The sequence below is a fragment of the Nycticebus coucang genome, chromosome 14 (genome assembly GCF_027406575.1).
Source record: "Nycticebus coucang isolate mNycCou1 chromosome 14, mNycCou1.pri, whole genome shotgun sequence".
NCBI classification, from domain to species: Eukaryota; Metazoa; Chordata; class Mammalia; order Primates; family Lorisidae; genus Nycticebus; species Nycticebus coucang.
Genome location: NC_069793.1, coordinates 24,049,485 through 24,075,553, shown reverse-complemented (window position 1 = coordinate 24,075,553; position 26,069 = coordinate 24,049,485). Strand labels below are relative to the sequence as shown.

At 38.6% G+C, this 26,069-nt stretch overlaps 1 protein-coding gene across 1 annotated transcript in view; it reads right to left on the bottom strand.

Annotated features, from left to right (window-relative positions):
- LRRC4C (leucine rich repeat containing 4C) overlaps positions 1-24,594 on the bottom strand; it is a 1,324,260-nt gene extending 1,299,666 nt beyond the window's left edge. The window contains exon 1 of the mRNA XM_053560150.1: positions 24,031-24,594. The gene's annotated coding sequence lies outside the window, so the exon portion shown is untranslated. The remainder of the gene's footprint in view (positions 1-24,030) is intronic.
- Positions 24,595-26,069: the final 1,475 nt, after the last annotated feature.

The window sequence follows — 26,069 nt, the reverse complement described above, 5'->3', positions numbered from 1 at the left end:
CCCCAAAAACTTATGCCATAAGAAAATGTTTTAACTCCAATAATAAAAAAAAGAGAAAATGTTTTTATCCTATGTGCTCATATGAGAGTCACATGGGTATCTGTCAATAAATATATTTCCATTCATAATACAATTATTTTATAAGTCATTGATTCCCAGTTGGGTTTCATAGAACACAATTTGCTAAATGTTAACTGATGTTTCACAAAAATAGTGTTCCATAGTCAAATAAGTTGGAAAAACACTGAATTAAATAAAATCAAGCATGATTTTTTAATATTAGACTTCTTATAGTCTTCAAATAATAATTGTTATATATCTCCATAAAAAGAAAATAGCACAGAAGGTTCCTCAAACATATAAAACCCAGAAACTGTTTCTTCTCTGAATACACAGCAATGTTTTGCTTTCAAAAATATTAGCAGATGTATTTCACAGCATCTAAGGTAGACAGACGTACTCTCTTTTAAAGATGTCAAGGGTGGAAGGACCAGGTTATTTATTCCAGTATTTTTATAATTCATTTAGTTACCTTGGGTATCCTATTGTTTTTATAGATATTCCGTACAAAACTATAATTTCTGGTAAGATTAAGGGGGACAGGGAGGTGGGGTGTGGGGGAGATGATGTGAAAGAAGCTGGACACATTCTTAACTTGCCAAAGTCCCACAGTGGCAATAATGTCTATGGATTTGGTTAGAAAAAGCCAAGAACCTTTTCTAGAAATGAGTCAGCAGCCTCCACTGCCTGATGTTGTGCAGATATCTTTATGTGCCATAATCATTATTGTAAGCCTAATTTACAGCATTTACTTCCACTTCCAAAAGCAAGGCCAGTTGAATTCAGGTTATAAAATTCTACTTCTCCAAACTGTTTTTCCTTGCAGAGTACAGCTTAGCTCCAGATGACTTGGACCAATGCTCCCCACAGCTGAATGGAAAACTGCTCATCTTTCAAGATTCCCTATAACTAGTACCCTAACCCCTCTGAAATGAGGTTCCAATGTCCAGCATTTAAGAAGGGAGAAGAAACAAGCACTGAGATTTTCTTATAATGTGTTTTCATCTGATAATCTAATAAATCTGATAAGTCTTAAAACCTAATCAATGAACAGATAAAAGGAACCATGCCATCTGCAAAATTTTGATGTTAGTATTTTCATTCCAACTTAAAATACTTGATCCTCCTCAATTGTGTACAAAAAAAGACCCTGTTACTAAGTGTAACATAGTATTAAACATAAGCCCTGGCTGAGCTTCCAGAAAAAGACATCATTAGAGATTGTATTTTGGGGACCTGACAATAAACTTTTATTCCTTACCTTACTTCAGCATCTTGAGTTAACTCACCTCTGAAAATGTGATAAAAATATTCAAAGGTCAACTACTGCTGAGAAGAGAAGGCTCTAACTAATTAGTTGTACAGTCTAGTCCAGGCGTCCTCAAACTTTTTAAACAGGGGGTCAATTCACTGTCCCTCAGACCGTTAGAGGGCCAGACTATAGTTAAAAAAAAAAAAAACAAAACTATGAACAGATTCCTATGCACACTTCACATCTTATTTTGAAGTAAAAAACAAAATAGGAACACATACAATTCACACAGCTTCATGTGGCTCACAGGCCACAGTTTGAGGACACCTGGTCTAGTCTCTCTGAAATCTCCCTACCATTTACCTTTTCCCATAATCTCTCCAAACTTTTGCTGTCTTCCTTTCCAGCAACAAAGCCTCTCTGTATTTCCATCTCTCTTTTTTCTTATTAAGAAACACAAACGCACAAGTTCTAGAAATTATCCTCTCTACTGGTGATTCAAAAGGGATTTAGTATAAAAAAGAAAGGAACAGTTCATGTCTAGAAAGAACCCACAAGCCTTTCTATAAACTCACCTCCAGGTTTTGGTTGATTATTCCAATGCTTGCTCTCGAGAATGTTTCTGCCCTATTCCAATGTCTATTTATTTGTTGTATTCTCCACATTCATTCATTACCTCATTTTTTTTTTCTTTTACTACAAAATCCCCTGATATTTTTGGGCCAGAGAACATAGAGGACCTGGGAAGGAAGGACAAACATGAGATGGTGCCTGTTAGAGGTGCCCACAGCTTTGTGAGACAACATGGCAGGACTGGACAAAGAAAGAGACCCAATTTGTGCTATTTTCACACAAGTAACAGAACCTTATTGTTTAGGTCCATTTTATTGTTGGTTCTTCCTATCGACATTATTTATTAAACATTTAAACAGATGCATGGTACTTACAGTAAATCTATTATATGTCAGGCACTTACTAGATACTAGTTGAAAAAGATTCCTGTTCTTGTAAATCTATATTCTAATGATGTAGACAGATCAGCTACAAGACCATTAACACATAAATAAAGTAATAAAAATTTTTAAAAGGAACTGAAAGAAGAGCTGAGATGGAAGACAACACAGAGATGGTGGCTGTGTGGAAAGCCCTATTTTAGTTAATAGGGATGAAAAAAGCATTACTGTGAAGGTAGAGTAGACTCTGTCCGGAGGGACTCAGGAGGCCGGAGCACTCTAAGTAAAGAGAGAACGACATGAAATGAGATGGGGAAAACAAATACGTTTCAAACCAGTTAGCGTATCACTCAAGGTCTTCTAAGTCCGGCTCCAAATTAACTTTTCCAACAATATCAGCAACATTTACCATTTAGCTTTCTACCCACACAGGCCTAGCTCTTTCTCATTATTTCATCATTTATTCATGTAATATACAGTGAATGAACACCTGAGGGCCACAGGTAAGAACAATAAATGCATTCTAAATGCAAAAGGATAGATTTGATGAATTGGCTGATGTCTTTAATTTTAACTGTATTTTTCTTTTAGCCCTTGATTAATACTTTCTTTTAGCCCTTGATTAATATTTAAAAAGGTAAATTTCTACCTCCTGTAGAGGGAAATAGGTTAGAAAGAAGAGTGAAAGGAAGAAGAAAAATTATGAGCATGGTATAAAATCCAATGATAGGGACAAGGGACAACTAAAAAAGCTACATGGAAAGACACACACTGCATATTTCAAAAAGTACAGTCCAGAAATTGCGTCTCTAGTCCAAAATGCCATCTAATGGAGGGATGCTAGTTAACTCATTTGTTACGATAATGCTCAGACAATAAATGAGTCATGAAGAGCCTTTCCTCTCTTGGAAATTGGAAACTGTCTCTCTCTTCTCTTTTCAGGACATGTGATACACGACTGAAGAAACTCAGCAGTGGAGCTACATGAAAACTGAGACCTACGTCAGCTGTATTTGACACATTTTTTTGTGAGGACTCTTGCTGAACACACTGAGGGAATCTGAAAGTTTTGAGCACAGTCAGGCATCCTGAATGAGAAACAGAAGCTCACCTTCCCTTCCCACCCTTCGTATGTCTTTGTGATGGTGTCATAGTCCTCGGGAGGCGAGGTGGCTGAGACAGCAATAGTACTGAGGAGCTGGCACTTGCTCTGCAGACCAGGCCATGGACGTCTTCCTGGATCTAACTGTACCATGGTTCATTATTGTGAGATGCAGGGTTTATCAGCCACCCCAAAGTTATTTCCATCCTCTTTTTTCTTTCCACCTCTCATATGTTTTCCCAGCCTGCACTACAGTAGAGACAGCCATCTCAACTCAGTCCTCCTTCAGAGACATAAGCTGGCAGACTTTGGAAAAACTTGTTTTTTACCAATTAAAAAAAAAAAAAGTGGACATAGCTGGCAGGTCTCTCTCCAATCTTCCTTCCTCTGCCTTGAATGAAGAAAAGATGGTGAGAACTTCAGCAGTCATCTGGCAACAAAGAGATCAAGGCCAGCAGAGTCTCTAGTCTTGCTTGACACTGTTAAGTCACAGAACCAAAACATACAATTTCTGGACTTCTTGTTAAGTGAGAAAAATGAACCCGAATTCATTTAGGTTTCTGGAGACAGATTACTGTTATTTGTAGCCAAGAGTTGTATTAACTAATGCAAACATCTCTAAAGTAAAGCCATACATTTAAGATAGGGAAAAAAAATGAAAACAAACAAACAAAAATCCTCCTAGTACAATCATCATTAGCATTTTGGTATATCACTATTCAAGCTTTCTAATTTACATCTACAGTTATAATTTCTTTATATGATTGTCATTATACATAGTCTTCCAGGCCATACATTTAGTAGCTGCCTTATATTTATGCTTAATTAATTTACCCATATCTTTATGTTTCACATGTAAGTTGACACCATTATTTGCCTTTCTAAACAACTTCATTAGCACATTTATGCATATTGCATTGTTCATACTTCCTCAAGATAGATTTCCAGAAGGAGGTCAAAGTAAATAAACAATTCCACAACCCAGAATACATAAAATCAAATTGTTTTCTAAAAAGGTGCTATGCCAATATACCCTGCTATTAACAATATATGAATTTATCAGCTAAATCAACATCGTTTTCCTACACTAACTATTAATATGAAAAATCAACAGATAACTTTGAGAAACAAGAACACTTTTTAAATGATTTTAATTCCAGATGCTTACGCTTGGTATCTTTTGTTGCATTTGTTATCTCTATCGTTATCTCTTCATTGTCTTTCTTGCTATGAAACTAGCTGTTATATTTTCATACTGTATAATCTAAAATAGTTCATCTATCTTCGAATTTCTACCTAACAATTATCATGCCTTATGCACATAGAATATTCTACATTGCAGAAAATGCTGTTGAATCAGATATAATTCTCTTTCAATAAAAGGATAAGTCTGATTTCAGAGAATGTAAGGAATTTATACCAGGTCACAGAACTATGAAACAGTAGTGTGGAAGGCAGGCAGGCTGAATTTCTCATGGGACATCCAACTTAGTATGAAGTGCCCAGTCAGGGGAATGTCTGCATGACTATCCCTGCGTACGGATTCAGCAGCACAGGCGGGCAAAGTTAGGCAAGTTAAGATAGCTCAATGGGATGAATTTTATTTCCCTCCTTTCTCTTCTCCCTGTATAGCTTATCTGGCTGGTTCAGATGTTCCATTACCCTATGTCCCTGTTTACCCTTTACCCAACCTTCCTGGGGCCTGTGATCTCCCCTCTCTCATTTTTAGTATGCTCTGTACAGCAACCAATAAAAAGACTCCTCTGAAAAGCACCATAGGTTGCTGTGTTGTTTTTAGGTTGCCACCAGGCACCTGAAACAATGTATAGCCTTACAGGATTCTAGGCTGTATGCTATAAGTTTGGTGTAAATTCATGATTTCTCCAGCACCGACTTCCTTGCTGACCACTGTCCCAAGTTGGGGTCCACAGAAACCTCAATGTCGTAAAACTTGTATTTCTGACTTCAAGTCCAGGACTCTCTCTAGTTCAACAAATTATTTTTGGATTCGACATAGGTGCTAATCTAATCTCATAATAATAACTCAGATAATCAATCCGAAAAAGAATTAACAAGGCCTAGAAGAAACCAATTGGCTAAAAGAAACAAATTTAGCAGAATGAGTCTCAATTTCCTATTACCTTTTCCTTTGTTCCCCGAGTAGGTTTTATATAGCATAAAGGAGTTAAAGGAAAACTCAGAGCAGCCTATGACGAGTGGGGCACAGGCAAATTCAACGAATGTGAGGGAGTTTTGGAAACTCTAGTGCTATACAATATTTGGCCTACAAAAATAGGCCAATAGCTATAGAGCATGGTGTCCTTGAGAAAAAATACCAACAATAATAAGTACAGGTGTACTTCCATGTCCGTGAGTTCCCCAACACATCACCCTGATACCAAAACCAGGAAAACACCCAACCACACAGGAGAACTATAGATCAATTTCATTACGAATATAGTTGCAAAAATACTCGATAAAATCTTAGCCAATAGATTATGGCTACACATTTACAAAATTATACATCACAGGCCAGGTGGGGTGGCTTATGCCTGAAATCTTAGCACCCTGGGAGAGCAAGGCAGGTGGATTGCCTGAGCTCACAGGTTTGAGACGAACCTGAGCAACAGCGAGACCCTGCCTCTAAAACTAGCCAGGCGTTATGGCGGGTACTTACAGTCCCAGCTACTTGGGAGGCAGAGACAAGAGACTACATTGAGCCCAAGAGTTAGAGGTTACAGTGAGCTATGATGCTACAGCACTTTACCAATGGTGACAAAGAGAGATTCTGTCTCAAAAAAATTGTACATCATAATCAAGTAGGCTTCATCCCAAGGAGGCAAGGCTGGTTTAACATGTCCAAATGCAGGGTGGTGCCTGTGGCTCAAAGGAGTGAGGCACCAGCCCCATATACTGGAGGTGGCAGGTTCAAACCCATGCCCGGCCAAAAACTGCAAAAAAAAAAAAAAAATACAAATCCATAAGAGTTCCAAATATGTGGATTTGACCACACACAGATCAAAAATGTTTGAAAATATAAATGGTTGCATTTGTACTGAACGCGTACCGATTTTAATTTTTTTGCCAGTATTCTCTAAACAATATAGTATAACAATAATTTACATAGGATTTACTTTGTGTTACATATTATAAGTAATCTAGGATGATTTGAATTACATGAAGCATGTCCATAACTTATATGTGAACACTGTACCATTTTATACAATGGACTTGAATATCCACTGATACTTAGGAATGAACACATTATCTTTATAATAGTGGCTCCTCAGTCATCCAGCAGAGGAAGCATTGAACCAGGGACACCGTAAACGTGAAAATGAGTTGGGACCAGGTGCAGTGGGCCATGCCTGTAATCCTAGCACTCTGGGAGGCTGAAACAGGTGGATCGCCTGAACTCAGGAGTTCCAGACAAGCCTGAGCAAGAGCGACCCCATCTCTACTAAAAATAGAAAAAAAAAAATACTAGCTAGACATTGTGGTGGGCACCTACAGTCCCAACTACTCAGAAGGCTGAGGCAAGAAGGTTGCTCGAGCCCAAGAGTGTGAGGTTGCTGTGAACTATGACACCAGGGCACTCTTATCTACCCAGGGCTACACAATAAGATTCTGTCAACAGAGAGAAAAGAGAGAAGGAAATGTGTCATGTAAGCTTCTGGCTTACATACAAGTTTCAATAGGCATTTACCTGTTTGCATGAACTAAAATGTTTATAGAAAAAAAGACATTGAGTACACAACCTGAGTACACAATCAGGTGAAGGAATAACATTGTAGAGGAAAAAATAATTATGTACAGAAATAGGGAGAAGAAAATAAAATTGAGGTGTGTTGTTGCTACTGAGGCACAAAATCTCCATTTCTATTCCTTCCTTCTTAGCTCCAACAGTAAGTTACATCTCAGGACTTGGAGAAAGGATGATTTCACATGCAACCTTCAGTTCAACATACCTCTTTTTTTCACATGTCCTAAGAAGCTGCATGAAGAAAACAGTGAGGCCATGATGCCACACAGAAGACATTCTGAGGCTGCCTGGATGCCTCTCAGGAGATTGCAAGTAGTTTGTTTTTGTTTGTTTGTTTTTATTTCAGGTTAATTTGAGGGTACAAAGAAATAGGTTACAATGTTTGCAATTGTTAGGTAGAGTCCCTCTTAGGGAAAAACTCATGATATTGGCCTAGAAAAAGATTTTATGAAGAAGACTTCAGCAGCAATCATGACATCAATAAAAAATAAACAAATGGAACTTAATTCAGCTGAAAACCTTCTGCACAGTCAAGGACACAAGAATTAAAACAAAAAGACAACCTCCAGAATGGGAAAAGATATTTGCATGGTATGAAACTGACAAAGGGTTGATAAGTAGGATCTACAGAGAACCTGCATTAATCAACTAAAAAAGAGCAAACAATCCCACCTACCACTGGGCAAGAGACCTGAACAGAACCTTCTCTGAGAAAACAGATGAATAGCTCATAAACATACGAAAAAATGCTCCTCACCCCTAATCATCAGAGAAATGGAAATCAAAACCAGCCTGAGATATCATGTAACTCCAGTGAGAATGGCCCACATTACAAAGTCTTGAAGCAAGTAAGCAGTTTTTAAGGGAAAGAAGAGATTGTAGAAGGGAGTGACAGAGGGACACAAAGACGAAATGGAAGAAAGGCAGGAAAGGAGATGAGGTAGAAGGCACGGAAACTGGCATCAAGTTCTGGGGGCAGGAGAATGGCATAGTGAAAAGATCCTGGGAATGGAAATCAGACGACTTACGTTGGATTTTTTTAACAGTAGCCTTTTATTTTTAATACCTATTATGCCATGAATTCATGGGGAACAGGTTCCAACACCTTATGCTCCCAGTCCATTGGTTCTCTTGATTCTCCTGTGTGCTATGCTGTACACCTATTATGCCAGAAATTCTTGGGGAAAAGGCTCCAGCATCTTATGCTCCTGCTCAAATGGTCCTCTTGCTTGTCCTGGGTGCTATGCTGTGTACCTATTATGCCATGAATTACTGGGGAACAGGTTCCAGCACATTATGCTCCTGCTCCATTGGTTCTCTTGGTTTTCCTGTGTGTTATGCTGCGTGGCCATTATGCCATGAATTCATTGGGAATAGGCTCCAGCACCTTATGCTCCTGTCCCATTGGTTCTCTTGGTTTTCCTGTGTGCTATGCTATATGGCCATTATGTCATAAATTCATGGGGAATAGGTTCTGGGACCTTATGCTCCCAGTCCATTGGTTCTCTTGGTTTTCCTGTGTGCTATGCTGTATACCTATTTTGCCATGAATAGGCTCCAGCACCTTATGCTTCTGCTCAAATGGTCCTCTTGGTTCTCCTGTGTGCTATGCTGTACACCTATTATGTCGTGAATTCATAAGGAATGGGTTCCAGGTTCTCAGGCTCCTTTCCATTGGTTCTCACAAAGTGGGCTTCTCTGGATGGAGCAGGCAACTGCTTCAGTTGAACCCAGGTTCCTTTTTCTTTGGCTTCCTTCTTTTTCTGATCATTTTCTTTCACATGTTTCAGGAAGCTATCTTGGCTCTTAGAGTGCTTAATATGCTCAATACAAACACTAATCCTCTTGGTAAGAATCTTGCCCTTATTTATTTACAACAATGCCAACAGCGTGCTGGGTAAAAGTATAGACTCTTGCAGTTTTGCCAACACCTGTCCCTTGATTCTACAATGTCACCTTTTTTTTTTTTTTTTGAGACAGTTTCATTTTGTCACCCTGGGTATAGTGCCGTGGTGTCACAGCTCACAGCAACCTCAAACTCTTGGACTCAAGTGATCTTCTTGCCTCAGCCTTCCAAGTAGCTGGGACAACAGGCACCCACCACAAAGCTCAACTACACAATGTCACCTTTCTTGTTGATCCACATGCATGTGGCCAAAGAAAGAATTCCACATTTTCCGAAAGACCTAGAGAACATGTATTGGGTCCCCCTTCTCTTTCCCTTTGTGTTTATCGTTTTGGTGAATTACTGGAAGATGGCATCTCTGGCTGAACGTCCTATGTTAGAATTTTGATGGCTCTACCTGTTAGTTGCATAATGTTGAACCCATTACTTAGTTTTTTAATCCTCATGATTCCCATCTGTAAATTGGGGAACATAACAACACCTTTCTCAAAGAGTTAACTGGAAAAGTTACATATAAACATCTAGGAATAAAACATATTAATAAAATTATTAATTTATGACAAAAAGTAACTTTTTCTTCCTTTCTTCCTTCAAATAAATAATTAAGCAGGAAGAAGAAATCTACAATGTATATGAAACAGTGGCTGTGTGTGTGGAAGTACATGTATGTATGTAAAACTTATTGCCATAGGTGTCTAAGGAAAGTTTTTTTTTTTTTTTCCTTTCTACAATAAAGCTGTTTTTATTACAAACATTACTGATATTGAGTTCAGTGTCTGGCACATAGTAGGTTCTAAATATTTGTTAGTTGAAAAAGTAAGTGATAACTCAGAAAGATTATAAAATAACACTGAATGAATGACAACCTTCCAATGAGCAAAGTCTAAAATCTTCATGTAAGCTGCTCTGCAGTTGAAAAGGTCTGTATTTATTGAACCAGGTTACTCTTTTTTAAGAAAACACAGAAAACAGCACCTTGAAAAATTCACAAATGCATTCCCATCCCAATTTTAATCTCATAAAATGAATAATGCTTGAGTAATGGATAAGCTTGCTCCAGTTAACTACTGATGTGTAATAAAGAAATATGGGTAGACTTAAAACAAATGTTTCTTGTATCTCATACTCTCAGTGCTGGACAGGTGGTTGCTCTGCTTGTTTCAACTTTACCCCTTATTCAGCTGGAAGAGAGGCTGGGTTGGATGGCCCTAGACGGCCTCACTCACACATTTAGCAGCTTTTGCTGGCTGTTAGTGGCAGGAAATGTGGGTAATGAAGGGACTGGTGGGTCAGTTTTCCTGTATGTGACCTCCAGTAGGATGGATGGCCTTCCTTTCATAGTGATCTCAGGGAAGATCTCCAAGAGAGGAAAATGAAAGTGATGAGGCTTCATAAAGTCTATCCTTGTAGGTTATGTAATGTCTGCCAAATTCCATGACAGCAAATCACGAAGCCAGATTGAAGGGATGAGGACACAGACTTCACTTTTCAATGGGAGCCACAATGTAAAATGATGCACATACTGGCACATGTGGAATTGGTGGCTTTATTTTTTAATTTATCACAGACATTTAAGGAGAAAATATTCTTCTTTTCCTTACCAGGAAGACCGTAGTCCATTGCTAGACGGTATGCAACAAAAGCATTTTTATTTTAAGTTTAACAAATGAAGTCTTTAGGTACCAGAGTAAAGTGCAAAAAAAAGTTCTGAAACCACAAAATTTAGGCAAAAATTACATCCTGTTGAACATCTAATCAAACTCAGTATTGAGAAGAAATAAAGAAAAGAAAGCAGAGTAGGCCATCATTTTAATTATGCAGAAGATCTGGGCTTGGAAGCCATAATTTTAGCATAAAGCATGCGATGAATGTGACCATATGTCTGGTAGAATATAAACTGCTTTGAAACAAGACTAGTTTCTCAAATCCTGGCTCAGCCAGTTATTAGTTGTATTATCTTTGGCAAATTACTTAAGCTCTCTAAGCCTCAGTTCCTATGTAAACTAGACGTGCACATAAAAACAAGAATAATAATATTATTATTACTGGCATACGGTAAGAATTAAACAAGATCTATATGAATCCCTGTCCAAGGCATAAAATAAATACTCAAAAAATAGTAGAAATAAATGAAGTACGTAACTAAACAATTACCCGGTTTCCAATTACAAAGTCTACTCAACTCTATTTTTAAGCTACTAATACGCCATGAAAAAAAAACCTATACTTAATTATTTAAAAAGTGTCTGATTCTTTGAGTCCTAAAAGGGTGAGATTTTAGAATCCCAAGGAAGTTAGTAGATTATCTTCCTGTTATTTTTGCCCCAAAGTAAGTTTTTTTTAGAAAAATTTGATGTGCAAGGTCCTGAGAGTTTGTAAAGAACTTCTATGAATAACTTAACCATATAAAACCTATTGATAATACCTATTAATATGTTCACCATAAGACAATCATCAAAGCATACAATAAAATTTAACTAAATATGGGATCACAATCTACTATACAATAATCTTCCAGCATTAATACAAAATTCTGATTGCAGAGAAACATAAAACAGTTGGTTGAGATTCATAAAACAAAGGACTCCTGTTCTTCGCTCTCTTCTGTGAGAGAGAGAGAGAGGGAGGAGAGAGAGACTGGACAAACCATATAAACATATCATACAAATATTAGTGTATTTCACAGTAACCCTAGCAAGTTCACCTATCACAGAGAGGTGTGTATGTGTGTGTATTTGCATACGCAGTACGTTGTTAACATCTTTAATGCTTACTTGAAGTTATGCCTTCCTTTTCTATCATCTTAGCTTGCTTAATAGTCTTTTCCTCTGTGTTGCCCCTGCACTAATTGGGCAAATGTGATAATTTGTGATGGGTCTTCAACTCATTAGTGTAATTTAGTCAGGTCCTACTGTATTTCACCAGACACGAACCAGGCTGATGTACATTTCTGTTTTAGGAGCTCTATTTCATAAGCATCCACCATTTCTGCTTTAAAATTAACAAATGACCATCCCTTACTCAATCAGCTGTTTGTGACACTGGGCTGCATAAATATATGTGGTGTCATTTATAAATAATTTTAGGATGCAACATAGCAACAATTAACATTTGCATATAGCTTTAAAGTTTACAGAGCTTTTCTTATATATCTAAACACAAGAATCCCATGTATTCCCTTGTGAATAAAGAAAGGGTCTTTGTGTAAATATATGTATGTTTTTTTAATGACTTAAAAGAAAACATTTCAGAATATTCCAAATAGAAGTTTTTATTTTTTCACATATCTGCTATATAATCTTGGCCAATTTAATCTCTCTGAGCTTAAATTTTCCCATCTTTAAAATTATGTGTTTCATAACTTTTGGGAGAGGAGAAGCAAATATTCTTATAATGAATATAAACTTCAAAATATAACATTGACCACCTCCATCCATCTGTTGGCCAGTGTGTAGAACCTGTAGCAAGCAAATGCTGAACATATGCTAGGGGCCATCATGACCCTGATTTGACAGATAAGAATATTGCACTTTTTAAAGAGAGGTTTACATCTAAAGACCAAGAAATGAGATAGTTGTCAAATATATCTGTGGTCCTTAGTACCCAGGCTGCAGACTGTACTGGTCCGTGGCCTGTAGGGAATGGACGACACAGCAGGAAGTAGAGGTGGGTGAGTGAGCAGAGCTTCATCTCTATTTACAGCCACTCCTCATCACTTGCATCACCGTCTGAGCTCTGCCTCCTATAATACCAGGGGTGGCATTAGACTCTCATAGAAGTGTGAACCCCACTGTAAACTGCACATGTGAGGGATCTAGGTTGAGTGATCCTTATGGGAATCTGATGCCTGATGATGTGGACCTGAGACAGTATGCCAGCTCTGAGGAGTGGCTGCAAATTCAGATTATATTAGCAGAGAGGCAGGGAGGTTTCACTGCACAGAGAACAGAACACATAGATTGCTTGCAGACTTGTATCACCCCTCAGACTCCAGTCTATGGAAAAATTATCTTCCATGAAACAGATCCCTGGTACTAAAAAGGTTGGGAACCACTGAAATATGTAACTAGGGTTTGCAGGTTGGGAAGACTTGAGTTCATTATACAAAGGCAATGTCTGTTCTTCACTTGTAGCAAGAAAAAGAAAAGTACCTATCATATCTCTTAAGAGAGAAAGGCAATATTGCAAGACTGGAGTTAGCAGAAGCAGCACCTCTAATCTGAAGCCCCAAGTTACTTAAAACAGTGTGAGTGCACAGAATTGAGAGTAGAGCAAATGATGTAGATTTGAAAAGGTTCAAACATGTCACCGAAAAGGAAGCCTGAGACAGATGTTGGAAAAGATGGAATAGGAGATGAGGCCAAAAGTATAAAAATCCTGAAAAAAGGAAACAGGAAAGCAAATAGTCCTCGCAGGACAGAAGTTGAGAAGATGAGGCTGAGGAAATTTCAAAGATAGGCACTGTTGCTGGCTACTGGCTTTTTTGGCAAGGGGGTTAGGGGAAAAGAAGACAGGAATGGCAAAAATTGTCCTTATATTCTAGATCCTCAAATCACTATCCACTATGGGGTATGATATAGGTAAAAATAATAATAATAATAATAGATCTAGGGGAGGTTATTTCTGATACTGTACCTAGGCCCAGATAGAGAGAAAATTAGTCCTTGTTTTGTTTTTGAATCTCATATAACTGCCGTTATAAGGAGTAGGGGTCAAGGTGTTCTTCAAACAAAAGCCTGGCAAATAATGGTGTGCTTGTCCCAACAGTGACAGTAACGACCCCAGCTTCAATGTTTGAAGGCTTCCTAATGATGGGGGTAAAGGACAATAACCACAGTAATGATAACCCCACCCCACCCCGGCTGCAAATAGACAGCATGGGCAGAATCAAAGCTGTCTTCAGACAGTCTTCCTTTTCCTTTTCCTGGATCCTTACCTTAAATCCAGACCCTCAACCAAGAAAAGTTACATTCTATGAAACTGCCCAGAACATTTCTAGACTTATTTTGGGGGAATTGTCACCTGTCCAGCTTGAGAGAAAGAGAGCAGGCATCTACTCAAAATAGAAAAAGAAAAGTATCTCTCATACCTCTTACTTCAGATTGAATATGAAACCAGCACATTGTACCCCTTGATTGCACTAATGTACACAGCTATGATTTAACAATAAAAAATAGATAAAATAAGAACTAAGAAAAAATAAAAAGGCTAAAAAGGGGGCATGGGGGTTGAAGCCTGGAAGGTCATAGAACCGTCCTTTTATCGAGTCTTCCTGGTTGTATCCAGTGCTTTTCCATTCTGAGCTGGCAGTTGTCAGACGTATTTTCCTGTAGACCATACCACTAGAGATGTTTGGACCATCTGTACCAGATACGAGTGCCCCATCCGGAAAAAGGAAGTGAAAAGGGACATGCTCATCTCAAAGAGGCAGAGAAACTGAGGACACTAAGTTAATGGGTCTTTGTGTGTATTTTAGGGGCAGTAATTCATAGAAGAGAAAAGGAATTCAGGAAAATTGTTTAAAGTAAAAAGAAAAAAAAAGAAATGGCATAACAATGGTGTAATAATGTACACAAAAAAGAGCATAGAAAAATTTAAAAGGTGATAGAGTAATGTAAAAAAAAAAAAAAATCTCTGTGTCTGGCTATAAGGACTAGGCGTGGTGAACCCCAAAGGAGGGGAACTTAGGCTCTCATGCTCTGTGGCCAACCACAGCTGGGCCAACATTCTGCCCTGGCTGTAGTGATGTAGGACCTTGGAAAAATCACAAAACATCTGAATCTCAGTTTCCTCATCTGACTCTTATGATAATGATATACCCTTTACCCAACTACAAAGTGCTTAGTACATGATCCAGGATATCACAGAATAAAATACATGATAGCTACTGTGTTAATTTTGGGGTTTTCTATCAAGGCTTTTTACAGGGCTCCAACCATTATCTTCATTCCTACCTGCTAAATATGTTTGGATGCATTTTCTATTCACACTGATATATGCAAAGTTTTAATTTCGTTTGTTATCGCCTTAGAAATATTATCACTGCTTCACACCTTATATTCTGGACCAATCCCAAGTTCTCCTTCCATAAACACAAACTCCTCAGTGATAACTCCTTGCTCTAATTTTTCTATATTGACTCCATCACTTTTGTGTTCCTCAACCAGTGCTGACTTGTTTAGCAAGTTAATTTCTTGTCTGCCAGTGTAATTTCAACAATAACATATTAATATATTTGAGGGAAAAATCTATATTGTTTACATCTTTGTGTTTCCACATCACAACTTGATAACAATAGCGACCCTAGTAGACGTTCAAGAAACAAAGCTTGAATGAATGACACTACTGAAATGACCACAGAAGCAAAAGAGTGTCTGTTACCCATACAACATTCATTGAGAATCCTGATGTGCTTATGCAAAAGTGACTTTGACCTCAATCCATGACATAGTTCTGAGATTCAGGTGTAGGAATAGGATTGTTGAAAAACATATTTTATAAGCACACACACACACACACACACTTCACTTACCTGTATGTGTGTACGAGGGCTGTCTGGAAAGTATCCAGCCATTTGGTATGAAAAATAGTATTAACAGCGGATGGATACTTTCTGGACAATATATTTATGTAATCCAGTCGAATGAGTCTTGGATGAAAAACATGTACCAGATAGAAGAAACAGAATTCCATTTAGCAAAAGCTTGGTGGGGAGTGGGAATGCAGCAGGGCTTACAGTGACAAAGAGATGAAAATCTAACTTGAAGTGGCACAGACACGTCCCAGAGAACGGCGGCAGTGAGCATGACAGGTCAAAGAAGAAGATGGGGACGGAAGGGGTGCATCAGCCAGACGAACAGGAAGGGCTTAGCCACTCGTGCACATGATAGGCCCTATTTCTTTTCTTTTCTTTTTTTTTTTTTTTGTAGAGACAGACTCTTACTTTATGGCCCTCTGTAGAGTGCCATGGCATCACACAGCTCACAGCAACCTCCAACTCCTGGGCTTAAGCGATTCTCTTGCCTCAGCCTCCCGAGTAGCTGGGACTACAGGCGCCCACCTCAACACCCGGCTATTTTTTTGTTGCAGTTCGGCCGGGCCGGGCTTGAACCCGCCACCCTCGGTATATGGGGCCGGCGCCCTACAGACTGAGCCACAGGCACGGCCCGATAGGCCCTATTTCATAAAAGTGTTGGCAGCCAGGGGCATATTCAGAAAATCTTTAAACTTCTTTCATATCTAGACTTCCCTAAATCAGAACAGGGTGATTGATAAGATGTTAAATGCTTAATAGTGGCCTAGGTTTTTTGGTAGATTAAAAAGTCTTGAGCAAAAATCACATGTATACGTGGCTCTCCTTTTGAGGAGTGGACAGTGGAGTTTCTTCCTTTTCTATATGCAGACTGTTATTGTCACTATGCATGGGGAATGTCACCGATAGAAAAAAGTGTAGCAAATTCATCTACCATTTGTTTTTGTGATCATTTGACTGTTTTCAGGTTTTTGGTAAAGAGTGTCTCTTTATGAGAGTGATTTTTCAAAAAGCTCTCCCTTTACACATATTTTTCATTGTGTTATCAATTTATATGGAAAACTCAATTTATATGGAAAACTTTTCTTTACTTCTTCTACATTGAATATATACTAGTTTCTGGGCATTGCAGATTTTAATTCCAATCCTACCTTGAAAAGAAGTACATCCTGCACCATTGCATATTTGCTTAACCCTTGCTTCTGTGACTGGTTTCCTAAGGTATGAATACATAAATTGAAAGTACCTACACAAGGAATTGAAATTGCCTGTCCTTGAAGAGCTTACCATCAAACACTTAATACGTTCATTTCTCTCTCTCTCTCTCTCTCTCTATATATATATATATACACACACACAATAGAACCTCCATAGCTGACCACCTCTCTACATTGACCACCTTATGTTGACCTAGTTTTCATAGACTAGACATGCACCACATGTACGTACAGTGCAGAGGCCTAGTTCCTTATGTTGACTACATCCATATGCTGACCAGTTTGTTAGAGTCCCTTGAGTGATCAACTTACAGAGTTTCTACTGTGTGTGTATATGTATGTGTGTACCCATATGTAAAGGAACAGCTACAAGACCCCAAACAGATAACAATATAATTGAATGTCTATATTATGCATAAAAGCTAGGGAATTTTTGCAGGAATTAGAGAAAAGGTAAAGTTAATTTTTTTTTTTTTGTTCTTTGCAGTAGTAAGTGATCAAAGAAAGATGGCTACTCTCTTCTCTTTATCAAGAAACCCTCCAAAATGTGACCTTTTCTCCCATTTATAACCAAGCAATAAGTTTCCTTCCCAAGCTCACATTTGACTACCTGACTTTAGAAAGAATTCCTCAGCTCATGACATTCTGACTTGGTCTTTTTCTTTCTCTGCTCTCCCAGTGTGTTCTGTATCAAATTGCTCTTTTCCATCAACATGTCCCTCACTGACATCAGTACTATGAAAAGATAATTTTCTTCCTCTCTTTTATATTTTTAGCGCAAGACAGAAGAGAATATTTGCTTTTCTGTTCATTCACATGCTGTAACAATTTTTACAACTTCTGGCACTGTGTAGTACAAGAACATTTATATTATACAAACTGAGCTCACTAAGTTATTAATCATAATTACTATTACTAATGATGATAGGTAAATAACACAATTATTATTATAATGAGATACTTTTGCTTAACACAAACTAAATTCTAATCTCTATTTTAGGTACTTAATGAATATTATCTTTCTTAATCTTTTTACAACCCTAGAAGGTAAGATACAGAACAAGTATAATTTGCTCAAAGTTACATAACTAATGAGAGACAGTCATATAACTTATTGAGGGACACTACCCATAAAGTACATTCCACAAATGCTCACCAATGCCACCTACTACTTAGTGTTACAGAGGAGTCCCTCCTTTCATCACTTTGTTCTGAACCCTGTAACTACAATATAACTCCACATGGCATCAAGCATTTCAATAAATTTGTATAACTGTCAAAAGTTAAGAATTCTGCTAAAGACCACAAAAATGTGGAACTCATAATATATCAAGGATTCATTGGTACAAGCAGGGACCATTTAAAGGCCTCTTAGAGACATTAGAACCACGTCTTTCTACTGATGGAGTGGATCCTATTATGAGAACAAGACTATTTGATTGGCATTTAGAGAAGACTTATCTAGGATGGTCTATATTTATATGAAGAAGTACCTAAAAATAAAAGAAAGCATGAAGAAAGACATGAGCTTTGGAGTGTGCCATAGTGAACAAACCCTTTGGAATGGCAATAATGATGTTACCCGATGGGTTTGTTTTGTGAGAAGCATAAAGAAACAACCTAATTTATCGAGCACGTGATATGCCTGGCACATAAAATATGTTTGACTATAAGAGATCATTAACTATAACTTTAAGTATTTTGCCTTGATGTGTGTTAGCAATATATTCTGCAGTATATTACATAAGGAATTTTCTGAGTTCAGTGCCGAGATCCAGCCACAAATTCTAATGGTTAAAGCTGCGGTAGAGGCTATGATTTGAGTCTGTTATTTTGACCAATTGACATCCCTCTTCCTTGCTTATTCTCCTAGAATGGATTTTGGGGAATGGGGTTTTAAAATGCAGGAGGCATGGATCTTGTCTGTTTTCTCAGCAAGCCATAAAATAGATGTCATTCATTCATGATGAGGAGAACCTAGAATCTGAAGGACAAAGCCCTTTGTGCACTGGGAAAGGCTGACTTTGCAGAACAGAAAACCTGGGTCAAGGGGTACCAGCCATGCAGAGTTAGCAAAGCAGAATTGGCCTCATCGCTGGCAGCTTGGCTCAGCTACATTAATAGGAACAATGCTTTTTACATCTTTTTCAGTATGTTCTTGAACAAAATAAAGGTCATACATGATGGCACAGCCCCACATAGGTCAGATTCTGGCAGAGAAGTCTTAATTCTACTTAACTAGTAGGTCAGAATTCCAAAGGGCAGGCTGGAAAACTGCAGCATGTCCCATCCAAACGCAGGAATTGCAGTAAATACATATGAGCAGAGGGAGTCCCTCTAAAACATGGTACTCCCCAAAGTAATGACTACAGTACTTGTACTTGGTAGTGCCAAATACATGAATATGTATCCTTTCATTGACCGTGAACAAAATGAGATGTTAGATTAAAAACAATATTAACTAACACCACTTGCTATCATGTGAATTGTGTTTCTGCACCCACATACTTCTTGTTACTTATATTCAGTATCATTTTGAAAGTTGTGAGCATAAGGGAGGTGACATCTAGAAGGAGAGTTCAGGCTACTTCAAGAAAGTGGTGAAATCATGATACATGAAATGAGCCAATATACAGAAAAGTAGCTTTCAGAAACACAGTTTCTCTGTCCAGTTTTACTTAGCTCTCAGATTATGTTTGGGGTTTTGGCCCACCTGTGTAAACAGATAAATACACGGAATTAGGGCAGTCTTTCTAATTCTTAAACCAGATGAAAAGAGAGAATATATATAAACCATCTAAAGAACTCCAATTTTGTCTCAAGATTTTTACCAAGTGTTTCATACACAATCATTCATTCGCTCATCACAGAAGCCTTTACGACTGACCCATTTTACAGATTAGATAACTGAGGCTTCAGGACATTAGGCATCTGATCCCACGTCTGTCCAACTCCCAAGCCTGTACTCAACTACCACATTCTCCTGCTATCATAATCTTCAACTCAGCCTTTTAATACTGATCTATCTGTCCTCCAAATTCAACTCAGTGTGACAATCACTATAAGCCATGTTCTTATTATAAATAAATATTTATACAATTTCCAAGTTCAAATCAGATTTTAACCAACAACCATTGGTTGGAAACTGAAAACCTGGTCCTAGACTGTGTGTACTCATAGAAAAGGCTAGGGAGGCCAGGTTCTTCTTATCTTTTCTGGATACCTAGTGCCAATGGATTTGGGTCATTATACATTTTTTTTATATTTCGTGAATCTAAAAGTATTCCTCTTATATATTGGTCAATCACTTATACATGTATACATGCATGTATTTATATACTCAGACACACAAACCCGTAATTAACTTAAGAATATACCACAGATATTACTAAGACGACGTATAGTCAGAAAACTTGGAAAAATACCGAAACAATAAAACAAATGTTAATAACCAATCGTGAAGACAAGACTGGTTCTGCTTACTCAATTTAGTTTGAAATCACATTGGAAGGGAATCAGTTTATAGTGCCTTGAACTCTATAAGAAGTCATCACTAGCATAACACCTTACATTTCTACAGCAATGTATAATTACAACTCCTTTTATTCTATAATAAATATGATCTTATAATAATCCTCACAGCAACACAATGAGTTAAGAATGCTTATTTCCCAATTATGTAGGAGGAATCAAGGTTCTGAGAGCTGGAGTGACTTAATCATTAAGCACCATTGTCAGGGCTTGACTGACACCTCTGATTCTCATTCCAGACTTTTTTCCTGGTTATAACCCAAGCCTCCATCATTCCCCATCTTAGCTCCAACTGGTAAGTGGTCCCAAATGATGATGCAGATAATTGAGTGAGTGATTTAGTCTATTGCAAATCCCCTGCCCTATTCTTCATACATCAATTATTCATCTTTTTTCTCTGTAATATACTGGAAGACCCTGAGAAGTTATTTTGAGGTAATGGAGAACAAGAGCAAAGACACACAAAAGCATCTGAAATTGGAGCGTGTACCTCCTTCATCCCCACGAGTCTGCATTTTCTACTGCAGAATGATGCTTTCAGACTCCTCACGTTAGCCCCAATCCCAGCATCAGCTCAGCTCATCAGGCTAACACACAGCTCCAGGCTGTTGTAATGACTCAGCAATCAAAACTTCAAGTTCAATCCACCTGGTCCTCTCCCACCTCCAGGGCCAGAGCTTGGAAAGCTCCTCTCTGTTCTTGAACTTACTAGGCAGGGATATTCCTGGCTTCCTTTACAAGTTCTCAGTAGCTGACTTTCCAGCTGTCAGCCCTGTTTGTTATGGAGGGAAAGAGCTATTCATGTGTTAAGTACCCTGGGTCTTAAAAACATAGAAACATACTGGAGAATGTTGGGCATCACTGGCTGACTTAAGCAGAGACCCAGAGAAAGGCCTGCCAACTGACTGGAGCTACATAGAGGAGGAATCGGAATGTCCTTTATTCTCCCCCAATAAACTCAAAGCAACCGGTTCCCAATTTAGTATTTTAAAAATATAACCCTGCAGATATTTCTTCTGGGGGAACGTTAGCCTTTTCTCTGGCAACTCTGACACATTACTCCTACTGAAGTGGAAAGCTCTGTACCCTCCTGTACACCTTTCTTTCCTGAATTCACAAAGCAAGAAAACCAACTCTGTTCTATTTCAACACTCTCTACCACAAAATAAAGATCAAAATGACAAAAGAAAGCCGTGGATCTAGGGCCAGTTCTGATCTAGAATTGTTTACCCTTGCTCTGGCCCCATGCTGATAATAAAGATGCAGTGTTACAGTTGTGCAAGCACCATCAGGAACTCTGGAGATACAGAGGAGATGCTTTGCACATTGCCTTAGCTGTAACCAGAAAATACTGAGTTGGCTTGTACCCCATGTGTATTATTAGCCTAAAATAAGTAATAATCAAAGTGTTGCTATTGGTAGAAGTTTCACTATGACAACTATTAAGTCTCTAATACACAAAAGCCAAGTTGTTATCCCTTTTATTTTTTTGAGATGAATGTTAAGAATAATCTATGTAATTAACTTTTACCAACACCACAAGTCTAAATATACCAATATTTGGTGAGAATGTGAATGGGAAGGAAGAGTCAACATTAAACAGCCTCAATGAAAAGAGGTACTAATTTGCCAGCTTCCAAAACAGAATTTTCAAATGTCTTCCCTTTATTCAGAACAGTCCTAATACAAAATAGATGACCTAAAATGCTGTCCTCTGTACCTGGACAGTTATCAAAAGCTGCAAGTTAACAAAGAGCTGACCACCCCAAGGAATGATGATGGGCCGGCCAGAGTGGGGGGAGCCTCCAGTCCCCTGAAATGACCCTTTGGCTCTGGGAGCATCAGCATTCTTCTCTCCTTAGAACAGTACACTTTGTGTTTCTCATTTATATATTACCCTCACCTTCAGGGTTCATAAATCCCAGGTTATTTTCTCTACAAAGAAAATGAAATTTTATTTAGGATTCCTTCTGTGTTTAGGACATTTTTAAATGAAACCAACCAACCAACCAAAAACCCAAAACCTCCTTTCTAATTAAGAAACATGTAACTGACCAGATATATTTGACAAGAAAGACATATCATAAATTATATGTAGGAGAGTTTTCCGATAGTATTTTTTATCAAGAGCATTGTTTGAAGTATTACTTACAGGGTCAGGAAGGGGTGGGGATAGGGCAGCTTCTAAGTGTCCTTTCTCCTTTACTGTTTCTGTGATATTATTATGCAAAAACTATTAAGTAAATGAAAGGATAGCCTATGGTAATACCAGGGAATAATCTCTTTGAGGGTTTTTTGTTTGTTTGGGGGTAACTTTAAAAAAAAAATGTTATCCATGTTTTGAGTATGATGTTTGACATCTCCAAACTTGGATGTTCTCATAAATCTTCCTCTAGTCTATCTAGTCTCCGAATAAACCTGTTACAATTTGAACCTTCTTGCTGTACTTGGAGGGAATCATCTAGGTATGCTCCAGGCTACCTAGTTAACGCACCTGTCATCTCTTCCACTAATACCTCCACCGTAACAGTTCAAGTTGGTTAACATTCCATGAAACACCACCGTTCCTTTTATGTCAAACCACCCATATGTGTTGAATGAGGAAGAACAAGGTTCTATTGCTTTCACCTGGGGGCCAGGCAGTTCTGAAATCTATTTACAAGTGATGCTAACACCTGGGGAGAAGCTAATTGATGCCAAGGCAGAGCTAAAAATACTCACAGATACAAGAACACAGATGCCATCACAATGAAATGGTATTTTGTTCCGATTAAATAATCTCAAGATCAAAACAGGTAAAATACTGCCTACATTTCACTTTGAAGGAAAAAGGGGGGAAATGAAGGCATAGCCAACCACCAGGAAACACTAAAGAGACTGACTTAGGCAAGACATTTGACTAAAGTCACCTGAATTCCTAATGTCACTTGCTTTTACAACCAGGAACAGACAATTAAGAGCAATTTGCAACCACACTCCCTTCTCTAAGGACCACCTAGGGTAAGAGAATGTTCCAAAATGAGCCACACTAGTCTGAATCAGGGGACACTGCATTCAGAAAGGTTAATGAGATGCAATAGCAAGAGAATCAGTGCAAAAAAAGAGAGGTTCAAAATACTAAACAATTTCCACTTTGTTCTCATTTGCTCCAATTAAGAGCTGTTAAGGCAGCTTTTTTGTATTCCACACATTCGCTACTCTCCAGAGCAGATATAACTATTCAACAGGAAAAAAAGATAAGAGCAATGGGGAGGGGGGACGTCTACTATTAAGTTATCCTGAAAGTCCAGATGACACCCCCTCCCCCCACCCCCAGTCTCAGAGCAGACGCTCGCTCCCTAAAACTCACAGCCTCTACCAGTAGCTTTTCTGATTCATTTTCCCCTCAAATTTAGTATTTCAAGGAGGGAGAAAGCTGGAATTATTTTTTTTTTCCAGATTTCATGTATTCAGAATTCACTGTGAAAATGTTAGATAAATAAGAGAAGTATAAACATGGTGAGAAGGATGGGGGGATGGTTATACAAATGGAAATAATCTCCTTGGCATAAAAATAGCCCCCAAATGCCACACACTGAGCTCTTCTGAGTCTTTCAATCTCTAGAAATACACACACAAACTGCATATAGATTTTATGGATTTCCGAAAACAAACGGAAAAGCACAAACGTTGCAAGACAACAAGCACCAAGGTCTGAGTAGTCCCGTGACTTACCTTCTCCGTGGAGCCTCAAAGTTCACGAAGGGGAATTTAAAATCCTCTAGCTTGGCGTGCACTACGCTATTTTCTGGTCTTCTTTTGAATTTTTTTTAAAGTCACATAGGAGGAAAATAATCAGTTTTCAAAGGTTCCGTTCATCTGATCTTCCAGCACCAGCGAAAACGTGTCCAAGAGACTCCGCCAAAAAGTAAGCCAAGAACTCATCAAAGGCAAAGGAGACGCGGGAGGTGGGGGGAGGAGGCGGTGGCGAAAGGCAGGGGGTCTCCGGACTGGGAGCCCAAGTGCCCAGGGAATATTGTCACGCTGTCGAAACCGCCTACTGTATGATATACCTGCTTTGGTTATCACACAAATACGTGCACCCACACGGACACTCACACGTATTCCTTCACGCGAAAGCAGGCGCCCCCACTCACACACACACATACAAACACACGCACTCACTCAAACCAGTGTAATGAAAACTGTCAGGAGTAACCTCCAGGAGCTGCTGCGTGCTGCAGATGGTACGGCTCACGGTTACCTTCCCAGATCTGTGAAGGATCAAATGAACATCCAAAATCAGGGGGGCCCCCAGGACTAGGTAGATTCCGGATCCCTCCACCCCAGGAAGATGCATCAAGCCAGGAGCAGGTCAATCAGCAGAGGTGTCTGCGTGCAGGGTGCCCCGGATTATGGCAAGGTTATTAATCTTGATGCGCTGCATCCCCCACCCCCAACCCTCGGCAGCCTGCATTGAGATGACTGCCAGAGCCCTGTCTGTCCCTTTCTACTGCATTTGCTCAGCCCTCTGATGCTGCAAGTGAGACACGGTGGAGGCAAGAATACTAATAAGGTGGTTAGCTACAGTTTCTTGGAGGCAGCCCGCATGCAGTACAGTAAATGTGTACTTCACCGTGCTCTGTGTGTGAGTCTGCGTGTCTGCAGGGAGGGCAGTGGATCCATCTCCGGCCAGAAGGCGAGATGGTTTGTATCCTGCCTGGGAGAACTATATCATCATCGGAATCAGCACTGTCCTGCAAAAGCGTTGTCTGTGACAGTATTTTGCTTGGGATAAAGAAGGGAGTTTAATGGTTTAGAAGCCTAGAGCTGGCATTTAAGAGATAAAAAAAAAAAAAAAGCGTCTAGGGAGACAAATTAGCTTTATAAATAGGCTCCAAGGAGACCAAGGCAAATTTTTAACATGCTGCTGCCCTGGCTGTTAAATGGAAATACAAAGCAATTTCAAAAACCAGCTCCAGCCTATAAATCTTGGCGCTGGCAACAAGTATCTGAATTTGACTGATGGAAGTGTGGATAAATGGATTCCTGGTAGTATAAAAAGTTTGCCCATGCATTCTTCTTGGTAGGCATGGATTCAGTGTGTACAGAGATCTAAGTACAGTTCATTCATTTTTAATATGGATTTAGACTGGACCCTTGCACATTTTATTTTAATGTGCAGTTCTTAGCACATATTTATCAAATTGTAGACAATAATTGAGTGATACAGTGTCACTGGGGAGATTGGTTGACAGTTGTCAAAGCATTACTACTCATAACATTCTTACATTGAAAGACTTCAGAGTTTTCAGGAAAGGAAGAAGTACCCTAGCTCTTTTAGGACTAAGCAATAAAATTAAACATGTGCATAGTATGCTAAATAGTTTTGCAGCCTCTGAAGTGTTAAATTTTCCAGTTCTGTGATTGAGTTTCCTATTAAATACCTCTTCTTTAGTCAAAGATACTCTCTGAGTTCCTTAAATGGAATTAAATTGGTATTATCTAAAAGAGTATTAGACAGTTGAAAAAGGCAGATGAAACTGAATTATGGAGCATTGTAATACCAGCTATTGCCAGCAGATGTCACAAAAGAAAATACAGGTGAAAGAACTCTACCAAAAATAGCAAACATTTATTCTGCTTTAGTAAAGACAGATTTTAATAAAACTGATGATATGAAAAAAAAGAAAAAATACAAAACTGATGATATGAATATAAAATACTGAATTTTCATAAAATGTAAAGGTATAAACAAGAGCTTAAAAGAACAG